Here is an 11,699-nt window from a genome sequence, read left to right as displayed (position 1 = left end):
CACCCAGAATAATGTTTAATAAAAATTCTGGGCACTCCATGTCTAGCCAAGTTACACGAAATTAACTGTCACAGTTATTATCTGTTTCCCAAGTTATATCCTGTGAAAGTTTTACCAAATGTTTACCCATTACCTAATATAGATCACCATTTCTCTAAGTCCTGACAAGTTATTGTCCACTGCCAGACCATTAAGATAATGTCACATATTTGTTTGATGTTGCAGCCCCCCCCCACATCTGTGTGTCACTGTCTACATCCTTCAGGTTGATATATGTTGTGTTATAGCACAAACAAATCTAAATCTCAATTACTTTTTTTCCTCATTCACATTAACTATTCCTGGTGGATCATTTAAGTTAATTAATTCATTAATTCTTCTCTGAAATATTCTTGCTGATGTAGCTACCATCTGGAGATCTGCTACTGCCCTGGCATAGGGGAAGAGGACTCACACCTGTTCTCACTCCCCTGGTCAAAACAAATCATGTGGCCACAACTACCTTTGGTGGTTGAGATTCGTACATGTGCCTGAAAAGAGCATAAGCAAAATATGTGGGCATATGCCACAGTAATTACCACACAAAGCTTCCAGTTAGCTTTTTAAAAATTAATTTATTTTTAAAATGATTTTTATTTGTTCTCTTTGGTTATACATGATAGTAGAATGTATTTTGACATATTATACATATATGGAGTATAACTTCTCATTCTTCTGGTTGTACATAGTGTAGAATTATGTACATATTTTTATGTAATCATATGTGTGCATAGGATAGTAATATCTGATTCATTCTACTATTTTTTCTATTCTCATTTCCCATCCTCTCCCTTCATTCCCCCTTTGTCTAATCCAAAGCACTTCTTTTTTTCCTATGCCCCACCCATCTATTGTGAAATAGCACCCACATATCAGAGAAAACATTTGGCCTTTGTTTTTTGGGGACTGGCTTATTGCACATGATATTCTCCATTTCCATCCATTTACCAGCAAATGCCATATCTTTATTTTTCTTTATAGCTGAGTAATATTCCATTGTGTATATATATCACATTTTCTTCATTCATCTGTTGAAAGGCATCTTGGTTGGTTCCATGGTTTAGCTATTATGAATTGAGCTGATATAAACATTGATGTGGCTGCGTCACTGTAGTATGCTGATTTTAAGCTCTTTGGGTATAAACCGAAGTCTGATAACTGGGTCAAATGACAGTTCCATTCCAAGTTTTCAGAGGAATCTCCATACTGCTTTCCATAGTGGTTGTACCAATTTGCAGTCCCACCAGCAATGTATGAGTGAATCTTTTTCCCCCATATCCTTTCAAACATTTATTGTTGCTTGTATTCTTTTTTTTAAAAAAATTATTTATTTATTCTAACTAGGTATAGATGACAGCAGTGTTTCTTGTATTCTTGATAATTGCCATTCTGAGTGGAGTGAGATGGAATATCAATGTGGTTTTGATTTGCATTTCTCTAATTGCTAAAGATGTGGAACACTTTTTCATGTATTTGTTGACAGATTGTTTTTCTTCTGTGAAGTGTCTATTCAGTTCCTTAGCCCATTTATTGATTGGGTTATTTGTTCTTTTGGTGTTAATTACCTTTTTTAGTGGCTTTCTCCTAAATTGAACAGAGCACCAAGAATCCTAAGAGCTATGGTTTAAATGTGCCCTCTGAAAAGCATTGTGTTGGAAACTTTCCCCAATGCAACAGTGGGAGGTGGAGCCTAATGTGACATTATTAGGCCATTAACACATTAGGGAGGTGGAGTCTAATGTGACATTATTAGGCCATGGAGGATCTGTCCTCATGAATGGATTAATGCTGTTATTGTGGGAGTGAATTCCTTCCAAAATGAGTTTGTGCTTTTTATATTTCCCTGCTGTGCTTTCCTATCATTGGATGATGCAGTAAGAATGCCCTTACCACATGCAGCCACTCCCTTGGTCTTTGATTTTCTAGCCTCTGGAACCATATGCCTATAACTTTCTCTTCATTATGAATTCCCCAGCCTGTGGTACTTTGTTATAACAGCAGAAAAAGGACTAGGACAGCCAGACACTTGAGGAAAACACTAATATAAGAGACGAACATAAACAAAGGTTTAAAAAATAGAAAAGAAACAATGTAGGAAACAGAAATAACTTAAAAAATGATCCTCTAATTGATATTGGAATAAAAATGTTGTTTCCCTGAAAAAAGAACAGGTTGCCATGAAAAGGAACAATCAAACGACAAGGAACAGGCCTTAACTGTTGAATTCATGATAAAAGAAATATTAAAATTCAATGGAGAAGTTTGAAAGAAAAAGGTTGATAAAGCAGAACAGAACATCCAGTAGGTGACACACAGAGGAGAAAAAACGTGAATCCATCAGGAAATTCCATCCTTCAGTTAATAGGGGTTACACAGAGAGAAGATACGTAAAAGAGAAAGAAGATATTTTTCAAAGAAATATTTTAAAAAATATCACAGTGCTGAAGGCATTTTTTTTCTCTATATTGGAAAGACTAAACAGTGCCCAAAATAATGAAGGCAAAAAGATCTACCCAAGGCCCATCTCTGCCAATGTTCAGGATACTAGTAATAAGGAGATGCTTCTAGAAGCTTCCTGTGGAGAAGGGCAGTTGTGGCATCAGAGATGAAAAACTGTGGAGGATCAGAATTATATTAATCTTGTAAACAGCAACTCAGAAGCTAGAATAAAATCTGAAGCTGAAGACCTGGGGTCCAGTGAACTATAAAACAGAGTCAAAGGGAACTCCCAGTAGGAAAATGGAGGATTACAATTGCATAGCAGACCCTCTTGGATCAGGGAAATGGAGTCCTGGAGGGCAGGGCTGAGGGTAAGAATAAGTCATGAGGAGCAATGGGCCAGAGAGTTGCGTGTATCATAAGCCTTGTTGTTTCTCCTCCTTCTTTATTTTTTTAATGATGCTGTTCTAGGGTTCAAACTGAGACCCTGAACATGCTAAGCAAGTGCTCTAACTTCAATTACAGCCTTTGAGTTTTTCTAAATGATATGTATATATTATTTTGTGAGAATACCCCCCACCCCCCAATTTAAAAGCATCTCTGTGTAGCAGTGAATTATAAATTGAGAAAAAAGAAAAGCAAACACGCACGAGATTGGTATCTGATTCTGACCATTAATTTAGAGTGTGCCCTTGATCAATCATTCAACCTCTTCTGTAAGTAATTTCTTGTTTCTTCATTTACAAAATAGGGCAGTCTATGCCTAGAGGCCTTTTAAGGTTCTTTCTGGCCCTCCTAGTCTAGAGTTCTAAAGGCTACAAGTACATGACCATATTAAACAGAATGGCCTTGAATCCCAGGATCGCCTGAAGTTGACTTTACCTCTGAGGCTCATGTGCTCTTGTGTATATCCAATTCCTTCTTCTTTCAAAGAAAAGGCCAGGCCTAAGGGCCAAGTGTCAATGTGGGTTGCATGGAAGGTGGCTGGTGCATATGGTTTATCTGGATGCTCTCAGGTCTGTATCACAGGGACCCCTCTGAGACTCCCTGCTGTGTAATGGGGCTGGCTAGAAGCTGATCTGGCAGCTCGTTAACACTCAATTAAAGCTCTTCTCTACAGTATGGCATTAACTTTTTAAAAATTTATACATGCAATTGAAGGAATTAAAGTGCAACTGTGGTTTTCAAAGCGGCTCATGTGAGGGAGGCTGTGAAATTGTTCTCATCTGCCCAGTATTCAGTTTTCAAATTTATATGTGCAATTGAGTTGGAAATTAAAGTGCGGTTTTAAGGTGGGTGGGGGTGTCTTACATGGTACAACATTAACCATTTTATATTTATAAATGTAATTAAAATGGGATTACTTTGGAATTAAAGAACATAGGAAGGAAAAGATACATGCTCTTGCTTAGGGATATTCTGCTTCTCCCTGCTTCTTATAATCTAAATTCTTGATGAGTATGTTGTTACCCAGGTCTTAACTCCTATAGAACAGTGAGCTAGGATTTTCTATGCCAAAATGCCACACAGATCCTCATCAGGTGTGATATCACCTTTCTTTGCCTTCCTTACCTGTGCTGAGTCCAGGGAGCCTACTTCCCAAAGGATTTGGGAGGGTGCACACATTGTACACTTGGAATTTTTAGATTTTTTAAGTGCTGAGAATGTTAATGTACCTTAATGGTGTTATGCTGGAGACTCAGAGGTTACATTTCTCAATCCCTGGATTTATGCATGAACTGGTTTTCTGGAATTAAAAGAACATATACTCGTGGAGCACCTCTCATCCTAGATGAGTGTGTTGCTCTCTCAGGTCTGGGCATTTCAAACACATAAAGGGCACCTCTGGCTAATCAGGGACATGCAAAGACCGGTGTGGGCACTTGTGAGGAACATAGGTTCCTTATTTTTCTGTGGTCCCAACAGTATATCCTAGAAAATTATAGAATTACCCTGCAGGTTGTCTTTCCTGACTCCTCTGACATTGTCAGAAAATCTCTAAATAGTTTCCCCTTCTAGTTTAGAGTGGATATTTGAAAATCACTTGGTTTTCTAATTGTAGGGCCAGGACATATCTGAACCATCAGAGGAGAAGCCTGTGGCTCTGAAAAATTCTACAGTGGAGGTGCGGCCTACTTGCTCTTTGTGTTGAGGAGAACTGAAGGATGCACACTGTTAGATGAGCTCCAAATGTCTGTCCTGCCTGCCTGCTATGTCTCTTTCAAGGCAGGGGATTTGTCTGCACCCTCTTTTATCCTTGGTGTCATCACGCTGTCCTGCAGTCCCAGAACAGTGCTTAGGACAGTAGGAGAGGAATCAGTGGCATATACTTCTGAGATCTGCTTCTCCAGGCATTCTGAGTTTATTCAGGCCAGGCACAAGCTACGTACCTTGGAGGGTCTATCTTTTTTCATTGAGTGGGAGAGAGGTGGGGGATGGAACCACTTTCCTGTGTCTATGATCTAAAAACCCCTTTATCATTCATCCTTGCCATTTCAGAAGTCTTTGAATCAAGACCCTTTTCTCCTTTTTCTCCCCCTAATACATTTGCATGTTCATTGAGGCGAGAAATTACATGATTTTAAGATTGCACGGAGTCCTGTTTCAGACCTTGGGCCTACTTAGCGGGGCCATCACTTTGCAATTAAGCTGGGACTCACCGTCCTTACTAAACACCCATGCTGCTCCAGAGTGAGGGTTTTTTGAGTTGATGGGCTTTGCAGCTATGCTGCTCCTGGGGTGCTTTTTTGTCCTATCCAGCATTGTTAACTACACAGCTTAGCTGCCCCTTGGAGGCTGAGTCCAAGGAAGACCACCATGTAACTGTACATGAATCATGGTAAATGAGTAAATGGAAGACTGAGTGAATCAATTCATTGAAAAGAATTCTGTTTAAAAAGTTCAGAAGAAAGCCTGGAGTGGTGGCACCTGACTGTAATCCCAGCAGCTCAGGAGGCTGAGGCAGGAGGATCATGAGTACAAAGCCAGCTTCAGCAAAAGCGAGGTGCTAAGCAACTCATAGAGACGTTGTCAAACAAATAAGATATCACTGGCTGCTTTGCCCTGGTGCCTCAAGGCAGTAAAGATGTACAGAAACTTCCAAAATACATAAAAGACAATAGGCTTAAAATTGAGAAATTCAGAGTGAAGAGAAAAGATAAATGAGAAAACGTAAAACTTTTTTTTTTTTAAATGTTGTAATTGATAGTTAAGAGAAATACAAATAGGGGCTGGGGTTGTGGCTCAGCGGTAGAGTGCTCGCCTTGCACATGCAAGGACCTGGGTTCGATCCTCAGCACCACATAAAAACAAACAAATAAATAAAATAAAGGTATTGTGTCCAACTACTACTAAAAAATAAATATTAAAAAAAGATAAATACAAGTAGATTATGCCTACTAACACATATGAATAGAGCCACAAGGGTGGCTGTACTGTGTCTTCTTCAGGATCCCTGGGAACAATGGACAGGATTGTATTTCTTGAGTACCTAATGTTTTCTTTAATTACTAGGAAATATGGAGCCCAGTTTGCAGCTGACCTTTAGCAATTAGGTGGGTCTACTTTATATGCATTTCTATGAACACATCATCACTGGGCTTTATTATTTTCACATCTATCTTTTTACCTCTAGTTCCTAGATTATTTAAAAGTTCCTGCAAATTTTTGGTGACTTGAGACACAGAGTAAATCAGTCAATGAGTTAGAAATTATTATGGAATTTACTCAGAGGATGCGAGAAACCACTTATTGTTAATCTTCCTAAATTAACATAGCTGAAGAGAAATTGTCAGATTTTGTGGACATCACTTGTGAATATCTCTACACATTTTTGGTTCATGCAGTGAGAACTGACTGCATACCTACTTAGTGCATGACCTTGGGGTTCTTTCTCTTTGGGACTTCACCAAAGAGAAAAATGCACTTTCCAGATGAAAGGCAGATGAAGATACAGACATTGCCTAGAAACATTTGGGCACTGAACTTCTTCGTCCCAGTGGATATGTGGTCCCACCAAAAATGAACCAGGTCTTAAGGATCAGGAGAAATTGATTTTTTAAATAGTTCCTTGAATTGCAATGAGTTGTTTGTGCAAATACAGAGTGGTGAAAGAAGTTCTGCATATGAGAATTCAGGAAGCATTGAGCTTCTCAGCACTGGCTGTGACTACCTTTGGCCCACACCACTGCATGCTGCTGGTTTGCGTCTGGGTTCATCTCTGGGTGGCCATTTATCTTCTGCTTTAATTCAACCTCACTGTACTATGTGGGTGTGTCCTTTCCTGCCAATCCATGGCCACTAGAAATACTTTACATGGAAGCAGACAAAAGCTATACAAAAAAGTAAAATAATTAAGGAAATGAGGTGTGACAGAAGGTGACAGGATGGTCAGAGAGATATTCATGGATAACAATGTCCTTGACAGAAGAAACATCCAGGGCCCTGAGATATGAACCACCCTGAAGTGCTTAAGGGCCAGAGAGGGTTAGAACCAGGTGAACATGGAAAAGCAAGGTTGCTGATGAACTTGGAGAGGTTTTCTGGGTTCAAATCATGAAGAGCCTTGGAGGTCATGGTAAGGAGTTATTCCAAGTGCAATGGGAAGCCATGTGGCTGGGGGTTTACTCAGGAGAATGATATGATCTGAAATGTATCAGGATGTTCTGTGACTCCTTTATTGAGAATAAATTAGAGAAGGAGGAGTCATGGAGGTAAGAGTAGAAGTGGAGAGAAGAGTTTAAGGCTTTTCTAGAGCACAGGGAAGAGATGATGGTGGTGTGATGGTGTTAACTCCTTACCAGCTGGATTGAGACACTTCTTGATGCTCACCTATACTGGTCACACTCATTGATTCTGTACATCTTATTTGTTGTGGAATCCCTAGAGTCTATGTTGTCCACTTTAACAGGTAGTCTACTGGATTTCCATTCTGTAATTTTTTCCTTGAACCAGATCATCTTAATCAGATTGTGTGTTCAAGGTAAATTACTATGCCCATAGCTGTGTATGCCTGATTAAGTTATAGACCCAGGAAAAAGATGCTAGTGTAGGAATAAGTGTGTGTGTGTGTATACATGTCAGCCCTATCTCAAATTGACTTCTAAAGCACTCAATTTGTGTATTCCTGCAAACAAAAGATGAAGCACTGATAATCAGCAAAGTGGAAGCAAACAGATACTCTAGGCAAGTATTTTTTTATTGGACCTCAATTTCTATATCTGTAAAATGTTCACATTAGATCAAAATTGTTCCTTTCAACTTGTATGTGAACAAAATCTCTGCTTTCATATGTGTTCACAAAGTTTGTAAGTATCTAACAAACTTTGATCAAATCCCTCTTGGCCTATAGAATTGGGACATTAATAATCATGCACACTGTGGTCTGAATGTTTGTGTCCCCTGTAAAATATGTATGTTGAAAATGAATCCCCAATGATATGGTATTAGAAAATGAGGCCTTCTAAAGGTGATTAAATCATGAGGGTAGAGGCATCATGAATAGGATGAAAGAGGTCTGAGCGACACTCCTGTCTCTTCTATCATGTAGGAACACAGCAAGAAAGAGTCATCCAAGAACAAGAAAGTGGGTCCTAACCAGACATTGAATCAGAAAATGCCTTGATGTTGGTCTTGCCAGCCTCTAGAACTAAGAGAAACCTCTGTTTTTTATAAGCCATCCAATTCAGAGTATCTGTTATAGCAGCCCATATGAAACAAGATAATGCAGGTGCCCACTACTAAATATCTAAATCAGGCAGGTTTTTCCATGTTAATACAAATTGTATCACTATCTTATTTATACTGTATATTTGAATGGCATAGTTATCTCCCTCATTTCTTTCCATGTCAAAATAAAGGTATGCTTCAACTGAATAATGAATAATGGCAGGAAATAACTGACCACCAGGAAGACACTAAATCTCTGATGAGATGGGGAACCCAAAATGGTGACAGATTCATTGTCTTGTCCCTTCCAGGATGAAGCAACTTGAGGGCAGTGTCCTTATTTCTCTATCTGGTCGCATGTCTAGCTTACCTATAGGCACTTAACACCTATTCATCCTTATCATTGAGACTGACAAATAATGGAATCCCTCCTGCCATCCAACATGTGGAAAGGTAATTGCTGCTTGGGCTGGTATCAATTCAAACCATACCACGGGGCTGCTGAGACAAGAACTTCGCCTTATCTTGAAGCCTTACAGCTACTGGGAGCTGCAGGGCAATGTAATTTGCTGGTGCTTTTTAAGTCAGCAGCAGTTTTTTTCCCTGGCAAACACATCAAGCCCTTAATGGGGTTTTTGAAAGTAAATCTCCCTTTTGAAGTGAGAAGGAAAGGAAATAAACAGTTATTATTCCGATTCTGTCCTTTACCTTTTAATTTTGGGGAGGGGGGAGCTGTGTGCAATAGGGGTGGGCAGAATGATTCCTCAAAGCAAATAAGAGTCCTGTTGGAGAATCAGCCTCCTGCAGACATTGGTCTTCCTGGGAGCTGGGTGGATAAAATATTAAGTACCAGGATCGCAGCAATGTGGTTGCCGCAGACATAATCAGATGAGTAGTTAAAGGTCTGGCATTCTTTAGGGAAACAAATGATTGATCAACCCTGCAAAAATAAATAACCTGGCTCTTTAGATCTATGTAGCAACTTTAAATATTTAATACAGCGTATGTGTGTGAAGGATTTGTCCTCACCCAGCTCCTCGTCGCCTGTGATTTTTGGATGAATTTATCAAACGTACCTTTTTAGGGACTTCTGATCCAGGCCATAGATACAGGAAGCACCATTTAAAAATTCAAGTTCCATTCTCTTCTTGGCACATCGGAGGACATGATAGCATGTAGCCAGAGAAGAGACTGTGTTTTTTGGGAGGACAGTGCTGGGGTGGAGGCCATCTGGGCCATTGGCATACGTCACAGGTGTTGGTCACAGTGTGCATCTGAAGCTGGGAAGCAGTGTGTTGAATATAGAACATGATACGGATTAGGAAAGTTACTGGTTCCGTGCTGAAGTCTTTTTGTGGCTGTGAAGTTTTTACCCTGGAGAGACTGCAGAGCAGCCATTGATATACAGATTTTGAGGTCTGTGTCCTGCCACAAGGGAGAGGGTGGCCCAAATAGAAGATGCTACTCAACTTTAAACTTTTTGCCTCTGAGGACAAGCACTTGGCTCTGTGCTCAGGGAGTGCTACAGCTGGGTGATGTAGGTGGCCAGATCTACCTAGCTCTTAGTTGTTGTAGGAAGTTAGAGAAGAGAACAAAGGCAGGAGATGTATTGAAGAAGCACCCCTATAGCTGCCATTGTTATACACCTCCTTCTAGCCTCTTGATGGCTCTGGGTAAGTCACAAGTGTCACATGATGACAAAAGAAGGTCAGGCACATGTGCTTTTGGGGTAATTTCAAGGATTCCAGTCTTCTTTGGAGGCGGTGCTGAGATTGATGGAATGTTGCTCATAGAGATTTCCAGGAAGGTGTTTTGTTTGGATTCATTGAGGGGTCAAGGTGCAAAAATCATGGAAACTTTTTATGTCCGACTGTCTAAGTCTTATAGACAATGGTGCTCAATAACAAATTATTTCAGGTATCAAAGTCAATGCATATTTACTAAGTGCTTATTATATATCAGGCCTTCCGCTGAGGGCATGGGTATAAAGCAGAAAAGATGTGTCCTTTGCTTCCTAAAGCAGTCAGTCTCTACCAAAACTTGGGCTTCATCAATAGAATGATACCCATAAATCTTATTGGATAGTTTACATAAGTACATTCTTTGGAAAACAGAAAAGACTAGAACTTTGTTCAGGGAGAAATCTCTGTGGTTACCCCTAGAACTTCAGATAAGTGGGAAAAAATGTGTAAAGACAAAATTATTAAGAATTTAAAGATCATCAATTAAACTGATGGACTATCGGAAACAGGGTTTGGTGGTAGAGTTCAGATTATTGCTTTCGTACGTGTATGTTTTCAACCAGGATCAGCAAGTCCAAACCAGCTTGTGCTAAAGACAGCAGATGGAGAGGTGGATCCTTCTTCTTGGGTCTTGCTCAAACCCCGGAAATGCAACAGATGGCACCTAACAGTCAAATGAGGCTAAGTTAGGGCACACAATAGGCCTACCCCACTCTTCTGTGGGCCCATTGTTTCCTGGAGAAATGTGGCATGGAAGTCATGTATTGGGGATATGTGGCTTTCTGTGGGTGATGCTCACACTGAATATGAGAGAGAATGGATTGAGGGTCACAAAGATAGGGGAGGCTGTGGAAAGGCTCTGATGGCTGTCTTTCCTGGAGTGACAGCTGGCAGGCAGCTGTAGAGATATTGTGTGTGTGTTAACTGCCACAGTGACTGGGTGTTTATTGAATTGCTGTGGATTTTCTAAAAGCAAAGCAAGCATACTAAATTGCTGCAAATTACCAAGGGCTTTCCTAATGTTTGATAAAAATACTGTGAACATTTAAGGACACAGGCTCTGCAAACGGTTCTGAATGTGGTTACAGGGAAACTCTTGATTGAGAACAAATACACTAGCTCTTCAACACAAATAAATGGAGTTAGAAGGACTGGGATCACACCAGAAGCTGGACATTACAAATGTAATTGGCATCCCTTTGTTTTTTTAGTGTATGCTTACAATTGTTTCAAGTGTGAGTCTCTGAACTCTGCCCACCTTCCTATACATAGATGATTATTTTAGTTCACTGCCTTATGAGATGTAGTGCACCTCAAACTGGTTGTGGTGGCATATCTTCAAGAGATAAAGACAAGGGGAGGAGGAGGAGCTAATTTTTAACCATCTTCCCTAATGATCTCCAGACTTTCTTTATTTTCCATGTCCTGATCATTCTTCTGTTGTTGAGTAATACGAGTATGTTGAAGAAGGGCAGGAGTAGGGGTCAATAATAGAACACATTTCCCATTTGGTAGTTAAATTCCTTCACAAACCACACCTGCTTTCTCCAAGTTCAACATAACTCCTTTCACAGTAGTTTTGTAGTCTTGCCCATTTTGCCTCCTGACTTGGTCATATGCTTTGGAAAGAAATAAACCATAAGGAAAATAATACCACTGGATTTAGAGGCTTTTTGCATCTAGCCTTGTACTGAGAAGTTGTGAAGAGTTGGGACTCTGAATCAAATTACACCCCAGTTTAAAAATCAAAGGAGTAACTGTTTAGGGGCCAAATACACTTTGGGTTAAATCAGTTCAAAGCATCAGAAAAAT

This window comes from Ictidomys tridecemlineatus, chromosome 4 (genome assembly GCF_052094955.1).
Source record: "Ictidomys tridecemlineatus isolate mIctTri1 chromosome 4, mIctTri1.hap1, whole genome shotgun sequence".
Lineage (NCBI taxonomy): Eukaryota > Metazoa > Chordata > Mammalia > Rodentia > Sciuridae > Ictidomys > Ictidomys tridecemlineatus.
Note: the sequence above shows the minus strand (reverse complement) of the source record.